The sequence below is a fragment of the Microcebus murinus genome, chromosome 7 (genome assembly GCF_040939455.1).
Source record: "Microcebus murinus isolate Inina chromosome 7, M.murinus_Inina_mat1.0, whole genome shotgun sequence".
Classification (NCBI taxonomy): Eukaryota; Metazoa; Chordata; class Mammalia; order Primates; family Cheirogaleidae; genus Microcebus; species Microcebus murinus.
In genome coordinates this window covers 72,041,535-72,058,052 of record NC_134110.1, presented here as the reverse complement: position 1 = coordinate 72,058,052, position 16,518 = coordinate 72,041,535, and the positions used below count along the sequence as shown (strand labels likewise).

The 16,518-nt window shown below is 31.1% G+C and overlaps 1 non-coding gene across 1 annotated transcript; it reads right to left on the bottom strand.

Moving 5' to 3' along the window:
- Positions 1-695: 695 nt before the first annotated feature.
- LOC142872029 (U6 spliceosomal RNA) lies at positions 696-802 on the bottom strand. The gene has a single exon (XR_012920276.1). It is a non-coding gene; the product is annotated as a U6 spliceosomal RNA (small nuclear RNA).
- Positions 803-16,518: the final 15,716 nt, after the last annotated feature.

Below are 16,518 nucleotides of genomic sequence, written 5' to 3'. Positions count from 1 at the left end.
GCAAATTAAGTCCAATGTTTCTTGGGTAATTTTCTGTCTGGATGATCTGTCGAATGCTGAAAGTGGAGTGCTGAATTCTCCAGCAATTATTGTGTTCGAGCCTATCTCTCTCTTCAGCTATTATAATATTTGCTCTGTGTATCTGAGTGCTTCAGTGTTGGCTGCCTATATTTTAAGAATTGTTATATCTCCGTGCTGAATTGACCCCCTTTTTATTATAGAATGACCTTCTTTGTCTCTTCAAGTTTCTTCCTTGAAATCTATTTTATCTGATAGAAATATAGCTACTCTTGTCTTTTTTGGTTTCCATTTGCATGAAACATCTTTTTCCATACCTTGATTTTCATTCTAGGTGTGTGTCTTTGTAGGTGAAGTGTGTTTCTTGCACTCAACATATAGTTGGCTCTTGTTTTTTTAATCCATTTAGCTACTTTATGTCATTTGATTAGAGTTTAGTCCATTGGCATTCAATATTATTATTGGTAGGTAAAGAGTTACAACCAGCATAGTGTTATTTGATTTCTGGTTGTTTTATAGTCCTCTCTTTCTTACCTTCTTTCTGTCTACCTTTATTAAAAGTAATTTTCTCAGGTAGTGTGTTTTAATGTGTTGCTTTTTACATTTAGTGTAACTCTTGTAGGTTTTTTTAGTTGATTTGAGGTTACCATAATGCTTGTGAAAACATTTTATAACCAAAACATATGCAACACTTCATGAATTTGCATGTTGTCCTTTTACAGAGGCCATATTAATCTTCTCTGTTTTGTTCCAGTTTTAGTATATGTGCTGCTGAAGCTAGCATAAACATTTTTATTTACAATGTACAAATGCTTAGAAACATTTTAATAAGACAGAATAATAATATTAGATATCATAATTATAAAACTATATAAGTACTATGAGTCATAATATTAAATAAACTTTAACAATTCTATATTCTTTATAGAATAAAGAAAGCCTATAGGACATACAGAATACCATAAAGCAATGATATTAAAATTATGAGTGTTCTAGGAGAAGAGATGGAAAAAGACATAGAAAAAAACTATTTGACAAAATAATAGCTGAGAGGTTCCCAATTCTTGCAAGAAATATTGACATCTGGATATAAGAAGCTTAAATATTCCCCCAAAATATAAACCCAAAAAGTCTTCTTCAAGGCATATTATAGTCAAACTGTTAAAACTTAAAAACAAAGAAATAATTCTACTCTATCCCCATTTGGATACCCTTGATTTCCTTTTCTTGCTTGATTACTCTGGAGGTTAAACTATCACTCTTTGCTGACAATATGATCTTGTATCTAGAAAATCCCAAAGATTCTGTCAAGAGACTACTGGAATTGATAAATAATTTCAGTGGAGACTCAGTCTACAATATCAGTGTATACAAATCAGTAGTATTTCTATATACCAATAACAGTCAAACCGAGAATCAAATCAAAGACTCAATACTTCATATAATAACAATAAAGAAAATAAATATCTAGGAATATATTTAACCAAGGAGGGGAAGGATGTCTACAAGGAGAACTACAAATAACTGAGGAAGGAAACTACAGAGGATGTAAACAAATGGAAAAACATATCATGCTCATGGACCAGCAGAAGCAATATTGTTAAAATGTCCATATTACCCACGGCAATTTACAGACTCAATGCAATCCCCATCAAAATACCAATGTCATTTTTCACAGATCTAGAAAAAATAATTCTACCCTTTTTATGGAATCAGAAAGGAGTCCAAATAGCCAAAGCAACTTTAAGCAAAAGGAAAAACCAGGAGGCATCATTTTACCAGATTTCAAGCTATCCTACAAGGCCATAGTAACCAAAACAGCATGGGACTAGCACAGATATAGAGACATAGACCAAGGGAACAGAACAGAGAACCCAGATGTAAAACCATTCATATATTGCTATCTGATCTTTAACAAAACAGACAACATATATACTGGGTAAAAGAAGCCATATTCAATAAATGGTGCTGGGAAAATTGGATAGCCACATGTAGAAGGTTGAAACAGGATCCTTATCTCTCACCTCTTACAAAAATTAATTCAAGGTAGATAACAGACTTAAACCTAAGACATGAAACTATAACAATTCTAGAATAAATTATTGGAAAAACTCTCCTTGATATCAGCCCAGGCAAAGAATTTATCAAGACCCCAATGGCAATCACAGCAAAAGCAAAAATTAATATATGGACTTCATTAAATTAAAAAGTTTCTGCATAGCCAAGGAAACAATCAACAAAGAAAAGAGACAACTTACAGAGTTACAGAAAATATTTTCATGATATACATCTGATAAAGGGATAATAACCAGAATCTCTAAATCAAGCAAATCAGAAAAAAAAATCAGGAAAAAAATCAAACAACAGCATCAAAAAGTGGACAGAAGACATGAGTAGAAGCTTTTCAAAAGAATATAGACTAATGATCAATAAACATAAAAAATGCTCAATATCTCTAATTAATCAAGGAAATGCAAATCAAAATCACAATGAGATATCACCTAACTACTGTAGAATTCCTTTTATGAAAAAGTCTAAAAACAAGAGATGCTCATGTGGATGTAGAAAGAAAGAAACACTTATACACTGTTGGTGGGACTACAAATTGGTACAACCTCTATGGAAAAGGGTGTGTAGATTCCTCAAAGAACTAAAAATAGACCTACCATTTAATCCAGGAATCCTACTACTTGGTATATACCCAAAGGAAAAAAGGCATTTTACCAAAAAGATACTTGCACTTGAATGTTTATTGCAGCACAATTCACAATCACAAAGTTGTGGAATCAACCCAAGTGCCCATCAATTCATGAGTGGATTAAAATTGTGTGGTATATGTATGCTATGGAGTACTACTCAGCCATAAGAAAAAATGATGAATTAATACCTTTTGTAACAACCTGGATGGAACTGGAGATCATTCTCCTTGGTGAGGTATCACAAGAATGGAAAGACAAACAACAGATGTGCTCACTATTAAATTGGAACTAACCAATCAGCAAGTAAAATGAAAAATCAATCAAATGGGAGGACAAAGAAGGAGATGGGTGAAATGACACCTAACAGGTACAATGTACACTATCTGGGTGATGGACACACTTAGGCTTTGACTCAAGCTGTACAAAAGCAATCCATATAACCAAAATATTTGTATCCCCATAGTATTTTGATATAAAAGAGTACTTGAAAAATTTACCATTTACTTAACAAAAAAGAAAGAATTCTAAAAACAAGAGGAAATTAAAAAAAAACAACACATAAGGGAACCCTCATCAGACTAATAGCAGGTTTCTCAACAGAAATATTATAAGCCAGTAGTGAATGATATATTTAAAAAGCTGAAAGAAAAAAAATATCAGCCATATATATTATACCAAGCAAACCTACCTTTCACAATTGAAGGATAAATGACATCTTTCCCAGACAAACAAAAATTTGGGAAATTCAACACCACTAGACTAGACACCTCCAAGAAGAGCTTAACGGAGTCCTACACCCTGAAAGACAATATATACCATCATGAAACACACAAAAGTATGAAACTCATTAATAGAGCTAATATACAAATGAGATAAAGGACTCAAATGTCACAACAAAAACCCACCAAACCAAAGTGATAGACAACGAGAAAGAAAGGGACAAATGATATATAAAACCATCAGTAAACAATTAACAAAATGATAGCAAAAAGTCCTCACCAAATATCAGTAATAATCTTGAATGTAAATGGATGAAATTACCTACTTAAAAGATATAGACTGACTTAATGACAACAAAAACAAAAACATGACCTAACTATATGCTGCATATAAGAAACTCACTTCCCCTGTAAAGATATTTATATACTGAAAGTAAAAGAATGGAAGAAGATATTCCATATAAACAGAAATCAAAATCAAGCAGAATTAGCTACAGTTATATCAGAAAAAACAAATTTTAAGTCAAAAATAGTAAAGAGAGACAAAGAAGGCCATTATATAATGATAAAAATATGAATTAAGGAACAGGATATAACAATTATAAATAATATGTACTCAATACTGGAGTATCTATATATGTAAAGCAAATATTAGATCTAACTGAAGAAATTGACTTCAATACAACAATATTTGGGAACTTCAACACTTATACTCAGAATTAGGCAGATCATCTAGAAGGAAAATTAACAAAGAAACACTGGATATATGGGACATTTTAGACAAGATGGACCTAACAGTTACAGGACATTTTATCCAATATCTCCAGAATACACATTCTTCTCAATAGCACATGAAATATTCTCTAAGATAGGCCACATGTTAGTTCACAAAACAAGCCTCAACAAACTTAAATAAATAAAATCATATCAAATATCTTCTCAGACCACAATGGAATAAAACCAGAAATTATTAAGAAGAGAAACTTTGGAAATTGTACAAATACATGGAAATTAAACATTATGCTCCTCTATGACCAATGAGTCAATAAAAAAATTAAGAAGACAATAAAAAATTTCTTGAAACAAATGAAAATGGAAAAAAATAACCCAAAATCTATGGGATAGAGAAAAACAGCAGTAGAGGTAAGTTTATAGCCATCAACACCTACATGAAATGTGTAGAAAGATTTCAAATAAACCATTTAACAATGCACCTGAAGGAACTAGAAAAGCCAGAACATACCAAACCCAAATGAGAATGAAAGAAATATTAAAGATCAGAATGGAACTAAATGAAATAGCAGTAAAAAAAAGATAAAAAGAATCAATGAAATGAAATGTTGGGTCTTTTTAAAGATAAAGAAAAATTTCAAATTTCTAGCTAAACTACCATGAAAAAAAACAGAGAAGATCTAAATAAGCAAAATCATAAATGAAAAGAAGACATTACAACTAACACCACAAAATCATCAGAGACCACTATCAACACCTTTACTCTAACAAACTGGAAAACCTAAAAGAAATGGATACATTGCTGGGCATGTACAAATTACTACAACTGAACCAGGAAGAAATAGAAAAACTGAACAGACCAAAAATGAGTAATGAGATTGAATCAGTAGCATAAAATCTCTGCAAAGAAAAGCCTAGGACTGGATGGCTTTACTGCAGAATTCTCTAAAACTTATAAAGAACTAACACCAATTCTTCTCAAATTATTTCAAATAAATGAGGAGGAGGGAATTCTTACTATGTCATTCTATGAGATTAGCATTACCCTGATAGAAAAGCCAGACAAGAATACATCAAAAGAAAACTACAGACCAGTATCCTCAATAATGGCAGATGCAAAATTCCTCAAGAAAATGCTAGCAATTGAAAATTACAGCACATCAAAAAGATAATACATCATAATCAAGTGGGATTTATCCCAGGAATGCAAGGATGATTAAAATTCTGCAAATCAATAAATCTGATACATCACCTCATCAGAATGAAGGACAAAAACCATATGCTCATCTAAATAGATGCATGAAAAGTATTTGATAAGCATAAACATCCCTTCATGATAAAAAATTCTCAACAAATTAGGCATGGAAAAATCATACCTAAACATAACAAAGGCCATATATGACAAACCCTAGCTAACATCATACCAAATGGGGAAAAGCTGAAAGAACTGAAAGCTCTAAGAACTGGAACAACAAGGATGCCCACTTTCACCGCTCCCATTCATCCTAGTTCTGGAAGATCTAGCCAGAGCAATTAGACAGAAGGAAATGCAAGCCATCCAAATAGAAAAAGAGTAAGTTAAATTGTCTCTCTTTGCAAACAGACAATAGGATCTTATATACAGAAAAATCTAAAGACTCCATCAAAAAACTGAGATCTGATAAACAAATTCAGTAAAGATGTAGAGTACAAAATGAACACACAAAAATCAGTAGTATTTCTGTACACCAATAATAAACTAGCTAAATTAAATAAAAAATAAAATCCAATTTATCATAGCTACACAAAAACAGAAATAAATTTGACTTGGCCAGGCACGGTGGCTCACGCCTATAATCCTAGTACTCTGGGAGGCCGAGGCGGGTGGATTGCTCGAGGTCAGGAGTTCAAAACCAGCCTGAGCAAGAGTGGACCCTGTGTCTACTATAAATAGAAAGAAATTAATTGGCCAACTAATATATATACAAAAAATTAGCCGGGCATGGCGGTGCATGCCTGTAGTCTCAGCTACTCGGGAGGCTGAGGCAGAAGTATTGCTTGAGCCCAGGAGTTTGAGGTCGCTGTGAGCTAGGCTGATGCCACGGCACTCATTCTAGCCTGGGCAACAAAGAGAGACTCTGTCTCAAAAAAAAAAAAAAAAACAGAAATAAATTTAACTAAGAAGGTGAAACATCTCTACAAGAAAAACTATGAAACACTGATGAAAGAAATTGAAGAGGGCACAAACTAACTGAAATATATCCCATGCTTATGGATTGGAAAAATTAATATTGCTAAAATAACTATATTATTCTATGCAATTTACATTCTTCACACAAGTAGAAAAAAATCCTAAAATTCATATGGAATCAAAAAAGAACCTAAATATCCAAAGCAATCTTAAGCAAAAAGAACAAAGCTGGAGGAATCAAAATATACTATGATACAAAGCTACAGTAACCAGAACAGCATGGGTATTGGTACAAAAACAGGCACGTAGACCACAGAAATAGAATACAGGAAATAAGTCCATGTATTTATAACTAACTGATTTTCAATAAAGCACCAGAAAATACACTGGAGAAAGGACACCTTATTCAATAAGTAGCCCCAGGAAAACTGGATAACCATATGCAGATAAATCAAACTGGACCCGTATTTCTCACTATATACAAAAATTAATTCAAAATAGATTAAAGACTTAATTGTAAAACCTAAAAATATAAAATATAAAAGCACAAAAAGAAAACACATAAGAAATGCCCTAGGATATTGGACAAGGCAAAACTTTTATTACTAAGACCTTAAAAGCATAGAGAAGAAGAACAAAAATAGACAAATGAGACTATATGAATCTAAAAAGCTCTGCACAGCCAAGGAAACCATCACAGAGACAGCCTGTCAAATGGGAGAAAATATTTGCACACTATTTATCCAACAAGGGACTAATAGTCAGAATATACAAGGAACTCGAACAGCTAGCTACACAGTTAAAAAAATCTCATTAAAACACAAAGGATCTGAATAGACATTTTTCAAAAGAAGGCATAAAAATAGCCAACATGTATATGCAAAATGTTCAACATTGCTAATCATTAGGGAAATGAAAATCAAAACCACAATGAGATATCATTTTACCTCAGTTATAAAGTTATTATCAAAAAGTAAAAAAATCCAAAACACTAAAAACAAAATGCTGGAGAGAATATGAAGAACAGAAACTTGTTCACTGCTGGTGGGAATGTAAATTAGTTCAGTAATTATGAAAGTCAGTATGGAGGTTTCTCACAATCCCACTACTGGGTGTTTCTTCAAAGAAAAAAAGTCAGTATATCAAAGGAATACTTGCACTTTCATATGTATTGCAACACTAGTCACAGTAGCTAAGATATGGAATCAACCCAAGAGTCCATCAATGAATCAATGGATAATGAACATATGGTATATATAAAATCGAATATTATTTAGCCATAAATAATGGAATCTTGCCATTTGTAGCAGCATGGATGGAACTGGAGATCGTTATGTTATATGAAAGAAGCCAGGCACAGAATATTTCATTTTCACAAATATTTCATTTTCTCTCATGTGCAGGAGCTAAAAAAGTGGACCTCAGAGGTAGAAAGCAGAATGATAGCAACCAAAGACTGGGATAGGTTTGTGTGGTGGGAGTAAGGGGATGAATATTTGGCTAATGGTTACAAACATATAGTTAGAAGAAATAAGCTCTAGTGTTTAATGGCACAGTAGAGGTAACTACTTTTAATAGCAATTTATTATATATATCAGAATAGCTAGAAGAGATTTCAAATATTTCCAAGAGAAAGAAATGATACATGTTTGAGGTGACGGATATCCTAAATACTCTGTTTTGCTCAGTATACATTCTGTGCTTGCATGAAAATATCACATGCATCTCAATAAATATGTACAAATATTATATATCAATAAAAATTTTTTTAAATAAATAAAAATCTAATGCTTTCATTTAAATTGGCACATGTATGTACAAGAATACAAAATGATTTTTATGAAAACAAATTTTATTCATAAACAGCAGTATTTAAAATTTCATTAGTTTTGTTAATTGTGTTAGAATAATCTGCATATGTGATATAAAGAAATAGAAAGAATTATTTAAGAATAAGAGATTACTAATGAAAAACATGGAATAAATTTTCTCCAGTTATAGTTTGTTTGGTTTTGTATTTGAAATTACAGAAGAACAAAAGAGTATGTGTTTGCATTTTCTAATATTTTCAAAAAGCATGCAATATTATATTAGATAATGAAAATTATTTTCAAAGTATATTATATGTATATGAAAAAGAAATAATCTTCTATACTACTATAGACTGAATTGTATCCTCCCCTCCCTAAATTCATATGTTGAAACCCTAATCCCCAATATGACCGTATTTGGAGTAAGGTCTTTAGGAGCATATATATTGAAATGAGGTTTTTAAAGTGGGGATCTAATCCTATAGGATTGGTGGCTTATAAAGAGAGAGAGACACACAAACACACAGAGAGAGAGAGAGAGAGAAAGAGAGAGAGAGAGAGAGAGAGAGAGAGAGAGAGAGATACACATGGACTATGTGAAGAAACACCAACCAAGCCAGGATAAATACCCTCACCAGAAAACAAATGAGTCAGAACCTAGACCTTGGACTTCTAGCCTCTAGAACTGTGAGAAAACGGATTTCTGTTGTTTCAGCCACCCAGTTTGTGGTATTTTGTCATAGCAGCCTGAGAAAACTAAGACATATTGTGTTCAACTTTGTACTTTCTGCATAGAAAGGGAATAAGAATGTATTCAAAATTCTAAAGTGCTTCAAAATACACAAAATTCTTCAGGTAGTGTCTCAAGAATGAACAAATGTGCTCACTGGGCACTTCCAATCTTTCTGTAATTTTCTAATTCTCCTCTAAAAAACAAAAAAAGCTCTGTTTTTGGTTTGTTTTATCTTTTCCATCCATGTAATCCCCTATTAATATAATGTGTTGAAATGTCAAAGATTGTGTTCTTTATATTTTACAAGATCAACTTGATGTTTCAGGCATATCATTTGGAAAGATATCTGTAGATATTTGTGATGATAATTATATGGGGTTTTGCCAAAAAAATCTTAGGCACAGTGGATCCCTAGCATGCCACAGTACTTTCTGTGTTGTGTGACACTGCCCTTCTGTATCACTACTTAAAGAACCAAAGAAATTTGCATGATTCTGCTTTATCACCCAGGTTAAAAATATAAAAAGTGAAAGATAAATAAAATGCATTTTTTCTCAGGGGGAAGGTAGTGATCTCCTGTACTTGGGTCCTTCAGGAGAAGAATGCTGTTGGTTGGAGATGTATCTCAAATTTATTGTCTCTTCCCCAACAATTGTGGTTACTGACCATCAGGAAAAACCAGTCAACATAAACAAATAAGCATAATATCTTGTCTTTGTAAATTTTAATTGGATAAATTTGCTATATCAAACATTGTCGGCCCACTGGTAAAGGCTCCACTGTCAATACTAATTAGATTTTTTAAGATTATATGATTAAAACAATGTTCTTTCTGATAGAACAAAATCCTGAACATTTGCTACATATCCAGCCTATTAGTTTGAAATGAACAAATATGTCAAGTTGATTTTTTAAAACTGGGATTGAGATGAGAAAGAAACTGCTCCAGAAAATTTCCTCTTCAATTTAAACATATTACAACCCAACTTTTGCAACTTCAGAATTTTAGAAGAAAACTGCCAGAGAAAAATCTATGTAGAAAGTGAGAGAGAATAACAAGGAAATAAAAAATACTGGCAAAGATGTTACAACAAAGAAATATTGTTTGGATTGACTTTCATCTTTTTTTAACACAATTTTTAAGCATGATCCCATTGGTAGGCATTTATTTAACACATGTAGTACTTAGTTTGTGCTGAGTACAGTGCTAATAGCTGAGATACAATGATAACCAGATATGTTTCTTGCCTCCGTGAAGCTTATTGCGTTTAATAATTCTTATAAGAAAGATATTAAATTAGTTGCCATATTGTTTTATATAGTACCTGTGACATAAAAAGAAATATGTATTTGGTCTCTGACCTCCAGTTTCTGACACAGAGCTTCTAAACCCCTTGTAATTTCATGAGTGACTGAGTGATAGCAACATCCCACATAGAGCCCCTAAAGATCTTGAAATTTTCCGGGTGATATTTTATTCTAATAAGGATATTCTTGGTGAGCTCCTAAATAGCTTCAGGACAGCCACTAGTCACCAGAAAGACTATGATTAGAAGCTTGGAATTTTCAACCCCATATCCCATCCTCTGGTGAAAGGAGAGGGTCTGAAAATTAAGCTATTATAATAATCAACCACACTCATATGATGAAACCTTCATTAAAAACTCCTAAACTATTGGGTTTGGAGATCTAAGTTGATGAAAACATCCATGTAGTAAGGTAACACATTCTAACTCCACAAGGACAAAAGCTCCTGTGTTCAGAATTCTGATGGATGTTGCCCTATTGTGCTTCTTCTTCTGGCTGTTCATTTGTACCATTTATAAGATGCTTTGTAATAAACTTGTAAATAATATTTCCCTGCGTACTGTGAGTCATTATAGCAAATTATTGAATCCGAGGAAGGAGTTGTGGGAACCTACCTTTTTATAGCCAAGCTGAACACCAAATACTTAAGATTGTTGTTTGAAGCGAAGACAGTCTTACGGAACTCAGCTCTTAACCTGTGGGGTCTATGCTAACTCTGGATTTTTAGTGATAGAATTAAATTGTAGTATGCCCAGTTGGGTGTCTGCAGAGAATTGCAGAATTTCTTAGTGTGTAAAAACCACACATTTGGTGTCAAAAGTGTTGTGAGTAGAGAAACAATTTCCTTTAGTACATCAAATGGCACTGTGCCTAATAAATGTTTGATAATAATGAGAAATATGAAGCTTACGTCAGTATAAAATGACATCCAGAAGGAGTCATTCCTTGTGTGACATATTTTGGCAAATTTTAGTACTTCTATTCATAGAACATATTGGTAAGGACTCAATTTGGACACAGGTTTAGATGATACTAGTGTAATTTCAGCATGAATTAGTACATAAAATTACATACACAGTGAACATAGTTTGTTATTTTCATATAATTTTTTTCTGGAACAACCTTCCCCAGATTATCATGTGGCAGGTAAATTGATGGTCAGAACGGCTAGGAAAAGGGAAGGGTTTTTTAATTTGACATGTCATTATCCTTTTCCTAACCTAAGGCTTTTCATTTTAGGAGTAAACAAATGTAGTACAATTTCTTGGAAAGTGAAACAATTTCCTTATAGAAATGCATGAAGTGTCACCTTCAAAGGATGATATCAGTCAATAAATATTTTCCCTATTTTGTTTGTAATATTAAGAAAAGTTTTTTAAAAGACTGGTGAAAAGTTGGACTTTTACATTTTTACAAATGATTATGTTCTACGATTATATAAATGGATCAGACATAAAAGTAAATGAATGTAAGTTTAGTTAGTTTGAAAATATGGTACCAACACAGAACTCAAGTCTAATTCTGTAACTTGTATTTAGTTTTTCATACATAGTTGGAGGTATATAAATTATGAATGATTACACTTAAAGAAAAAACAAAAAACACAGCTCCAATTAAGAGCTGAAAAAATTGCACACATGTTCATATTCCTAAATTAAGATTAATGCTGTCCTAATTAGATCCAGTGACTAAATATAAGTAGAAATTTTTTTCTTCCAAACTAGTTTTGTCTGATTAACTATTTTATGATATGTTTATGTTAAATTAATACATATATGGTGAAGAGGTTTCTATTTGATTATTATTCCTCACTATATGAATTACTTCCACTCTCCATTTGTCTACATCAGTCTGTTAAAATTAATTTGATCACAATGATAAAACTGATGGTACAGTCACACTGTTGGTATCTCTGTTCTTCTCCATCTCCCAACAATACTAACCATACGATTATAGTTTGTCATCAACTCATGGTGGTTCAATTACAGAGCTACTCAAGCAGTTGACTCTCATGAAGGGTTATTCTCTTTGTCTTATAAAATTTGAAAGACATACTGTTTATAACCTTTAACTATACATCACGAAGATAAAAGAATTTAATAAAATCAATAGGGCCCAAATGTCTTCTTGGATATGCTTGTGTAAAAATAGACATGACTTAAAGATAATGAGGTATATACATCCTTCAAGTCGACTGTTTTTCTTATTTTTATAGATTTCTTTTCATTGAAACACTATTGTTTAGTGTTTTTATTTAGCTTAAGAGTGTCAGTGATTTTAAATTTACAATATCATTTGAAAAATGTGAATTAGTTTTCATCACTACTGTTAGAACATGCTATACATTCTTTTATTTAATGAGAAAAATACCCAATCAAAAATATGAGAACTTAGTTTTAATCTTTGGTATAATAACTTGTTAAGATTTTTAAAGCTGTTGTCAAAAGTTAGATAATTATTTCTGGTATGGACCAAAACAAGAATGAGATAAAAGAGGAATTTCTGTGAAAAGTGACATATAAAATTAAATTCAAGACTTACATGTACTCATGATGGAGAAATTGAACAAAATTGGATGAAGGCAGCTAGCTGCGATCATTAATAAGCAAACTGAATTTATTTTATATAGAATGAAGAGAAAATGAAAAGTAGAATAGAATGAAGAAAATGAAAATGCAAGCTCACTGATTAAGATAATTATGCCACTAGATTATTACTAGATTTTTTGACAATTCCATTAGAACTGCTATAAAAATCAAAATGACTATAAAGCTAAATTTCTTGATTTTTGACATTATATGAGATTTTACGATATGAGATTAACTTTTTACTTACACATCAGACACACTTCATAAGAAAATAATCAGAACAATAACATGATGTTTAAAAGAAGTAACCCTGAAAGAACATTAGTCTGTGGTACAAAATAATTTTAAAACTAAAAAGTTACCCACACATTAGAAACTTAACACAAAAGAGCTGGCTTAGAATAACTGTATTATGGAGCAGTTATGAAGGAAAATTCTTATAAAAATTCTAAACATAACTTTGTATGACTTAAAATAATAGTTAAGTTTTCTAGATGGTCAAATTCATTTATAGCTTAGCAGAAAACTAGTTTCACTGTAGACCAAAATTTAATTCATAAAGTATTTAGTATTACATATTTTACTTTATATACTAGTTGTTATAGAGAAACAGTTGTACTAAGGACATGTTTTATTATTTATCAAGAAATGATTTGCTATTTAAGTTAAGGATTCAAACAATATAGGTTAAGTACTTTAAAAATATTTTTATGTTATTTCAGTTGTATTATTATAATGATATTTTAGGAAGAGACAATTATTTTATTGCTGCATGTTATGGTCTGAATTATTGTGTTTCCCCCAAATTCACATATTAAAATCCTAACCCCCAAGCTGATGGTATTAGGAAGTGGGCCTTTTGGGAGATGATTAGGTCAGGAGAGTGAAGCCTTTTGAGTGGGATTAGTAGTAACCTTATATAGGCCCAAGAGAGCTTCATTGTTTATTCCACCATGTGAGGACACAGTGAGAAGGGATGCAAGTCCTCAGAAGATACCTAATCTGTTGACACCTTTAACTTGGACTTCTTAGCCTCAGAACTGTGAGAAATAAATTTCTGTTGTTTGTGAGCTACTCTAAAGTATAATATAGAAGCTCAAATGGACTAAGATACTGTATTGAACTTATACAATAGTCTCTTTTTCATTATTAGAGCACATTTAATCTCTGCATGAAAATAAATTTTCTCTCCTACTGTGATTAGGTAAAATAGAAAAATCTTTAAAAAAAGTAATTTTTGTAAATACCTGTTGAAAAAGTACATTTTAGAACTTATCAAAAATAAGTGCTGCATTTACATTTCACCAACATCTAATTAAGCAGCAAATTAAGGCCAATACCTTTAGCAAAATGGAGAGTTTCCTCTACTAAAGAGGGATGAGGTACACTCCTCTTTAAAGTTAAATTAAATGTAGAGTTTTCAAAAACTCAACACTCAAACACTCAAAAGTAATTGAGAAGTGATGCCATTGACTTAGTTATTCTAAGAGTTAAATTTTACCTCCATTTTACTCCTTATTAATGTAGATAATGTCCGTTTTGATGATCATTGTTTGATGAGGGAATTGTTAATCAGGGTAAAGTGGAATAATGTGATTATTCATTTTTCCTTCAGGAAATAAAATTAAAATTCTGAGAAGCAAAAATATTTAATTACCATGATTTTTTCAAATTATCTGACAAATTATTAAATTTTATTATTTCAGTAACAAAATTGCAAACATTTTATATGTTTATATGAATTGAATTCAAGTAATTGAAAGTATGATTATCTATGAGAGGCTCACAAATACTTCCCCGGAAAATACAGTTCTGTTCCTATGTTAAATTATTTTAAAAAACTGGTTGCACTTTCCTTCTTTCTTTCTTTCTTTTTTTTTTTGTCTTCAGGGATTTCTTCTCACTTCACATAGCAAGTCAAATTTCACATTGGTAAGTCATGTGTTACATTTTATCTTTAATCTATATCAGATGGAAAACATAGTAGAAATGATATACAGGGACCTTAACTCAGAATACTGACAAACATGGAATCTTGGTAATTGAAGGTAAGACATCTTAAGTGTGTGTGTGTGTGTGTGTATATATTTCTGAAGCCAAGGGACAGATAATTCTAGGGCAGAAGGACCATGGGTATTGAAATTTAAAGGTGAAAAATTTAAATAATCATTTTGAAAATTTGTAACCTAATTAGCAAAAATAGTAAGTGAAAATAGGAAACAGAAGGCATTGCTAATGATTTGACTTATTCTTGAGCCATATTACAAATTGCAAGTGGTTAAGATGTGGGTAGTTTCACCACTTTGCCCTGGGGCAAAATTTGACAATTTTAAAAGAAAATTTGTTATTTTGGCACATAGAATTGAGTAGAAAAACCTTCACTCTTCAGTTAAATTGGTATAAAAATCTAATTTAATAGATAGTATTGAACCATACTTACATTATATAAATGTTGAGAAACTAAACTCTTTTATTTCCCTTTTCTCATCAAGATAAGAATATTAAATATCCAGAGCAGCTGGTCTGGATAACAAAACTTTCTAGATACCAAATCGATGTTATCAATTATAATAAGATAATCCAAGTTGTTGATCATAAGTAATAAAATATTTCAATTGCCATAAAGATATATGAAAGGCTTCATATATGATTCTTAGTAAACAATTGAGGTATTTTCCACATGAATTAGCAATGATTATTTTAAATTTTCTGGTAATTGAAGATACAATAGAAGAAAATTGTTGTGTTTTACTCCTTTAGCTGGGAACAAGAAATATAAACATGTCTAAATCTACTGTTGGAAGTACATCAATGCATATATTCTTCAGTGCTTTGATAAGGTAAGTATAATATTTAAAAATTCAGAATCCTGAAATAATTCAGATATTTTGAAGACAATTTTGAAATATGAATTAACAGATAGCTTTTTGAAATATCATAATTTAAAATATGTACTTATATTATCAGAATATGAATGTTTACTTCCTTTAAGTTAAATTTCTTATGTTGTAGCAGCAATTGAATAGAAATATTGAATTTCATATATTCAAGCTACAAAGACTAAAATACTCTTTGTTTAATGTCATTTCAGAAATACAGCAAAAAATTACACAGGCATAAATTTAAAAAATTTTAAATTCAATTCAATATGGGAAAAATAAACTAGGCTTAAAAAATAACTATGATTATAGAATGGAAATATATCTTTTGTTGGTATTCTATAATTTACCCCTGTAGGTGGTTCAGAATTTTATATTAAAGTTTTAGAACTCATTCTATTCTCATTTAATTTTATTAGAAATAATTACATTAAGACTTATGCACATAAATTATCTTAAAAAATAATTTTTAAATAGCAACTTGAACTGTATATGTCAATTTAAAATATCAAGCAGAGGTAATGTGATAGGTAAAATTAAAAGAGAAACTTTTATAATAGTATAATGTATAATGTTGGATGTTATAAAGTTATGTATTTCTAAAATAAAAAAACAATGATAAAATAGTACAGGTATAGGCAGGTATGGCTTGGTTAGATGCAAGCTTTTGTCTTTCTCTAAAAAGCCTTTGCTGTCTCCAGATTTAAAACTGGCAATTATTTCTTACAGTGGCTCAGGCTTTTAAAGTATTTATTTATTTATTTTGTACCTTATGTTAGTTAAATCTTATAGATAAGAATGTGTATATGGGTGTGCATAAAATATATATATTTAGTATACATATAAAATAAAGGCATGAGT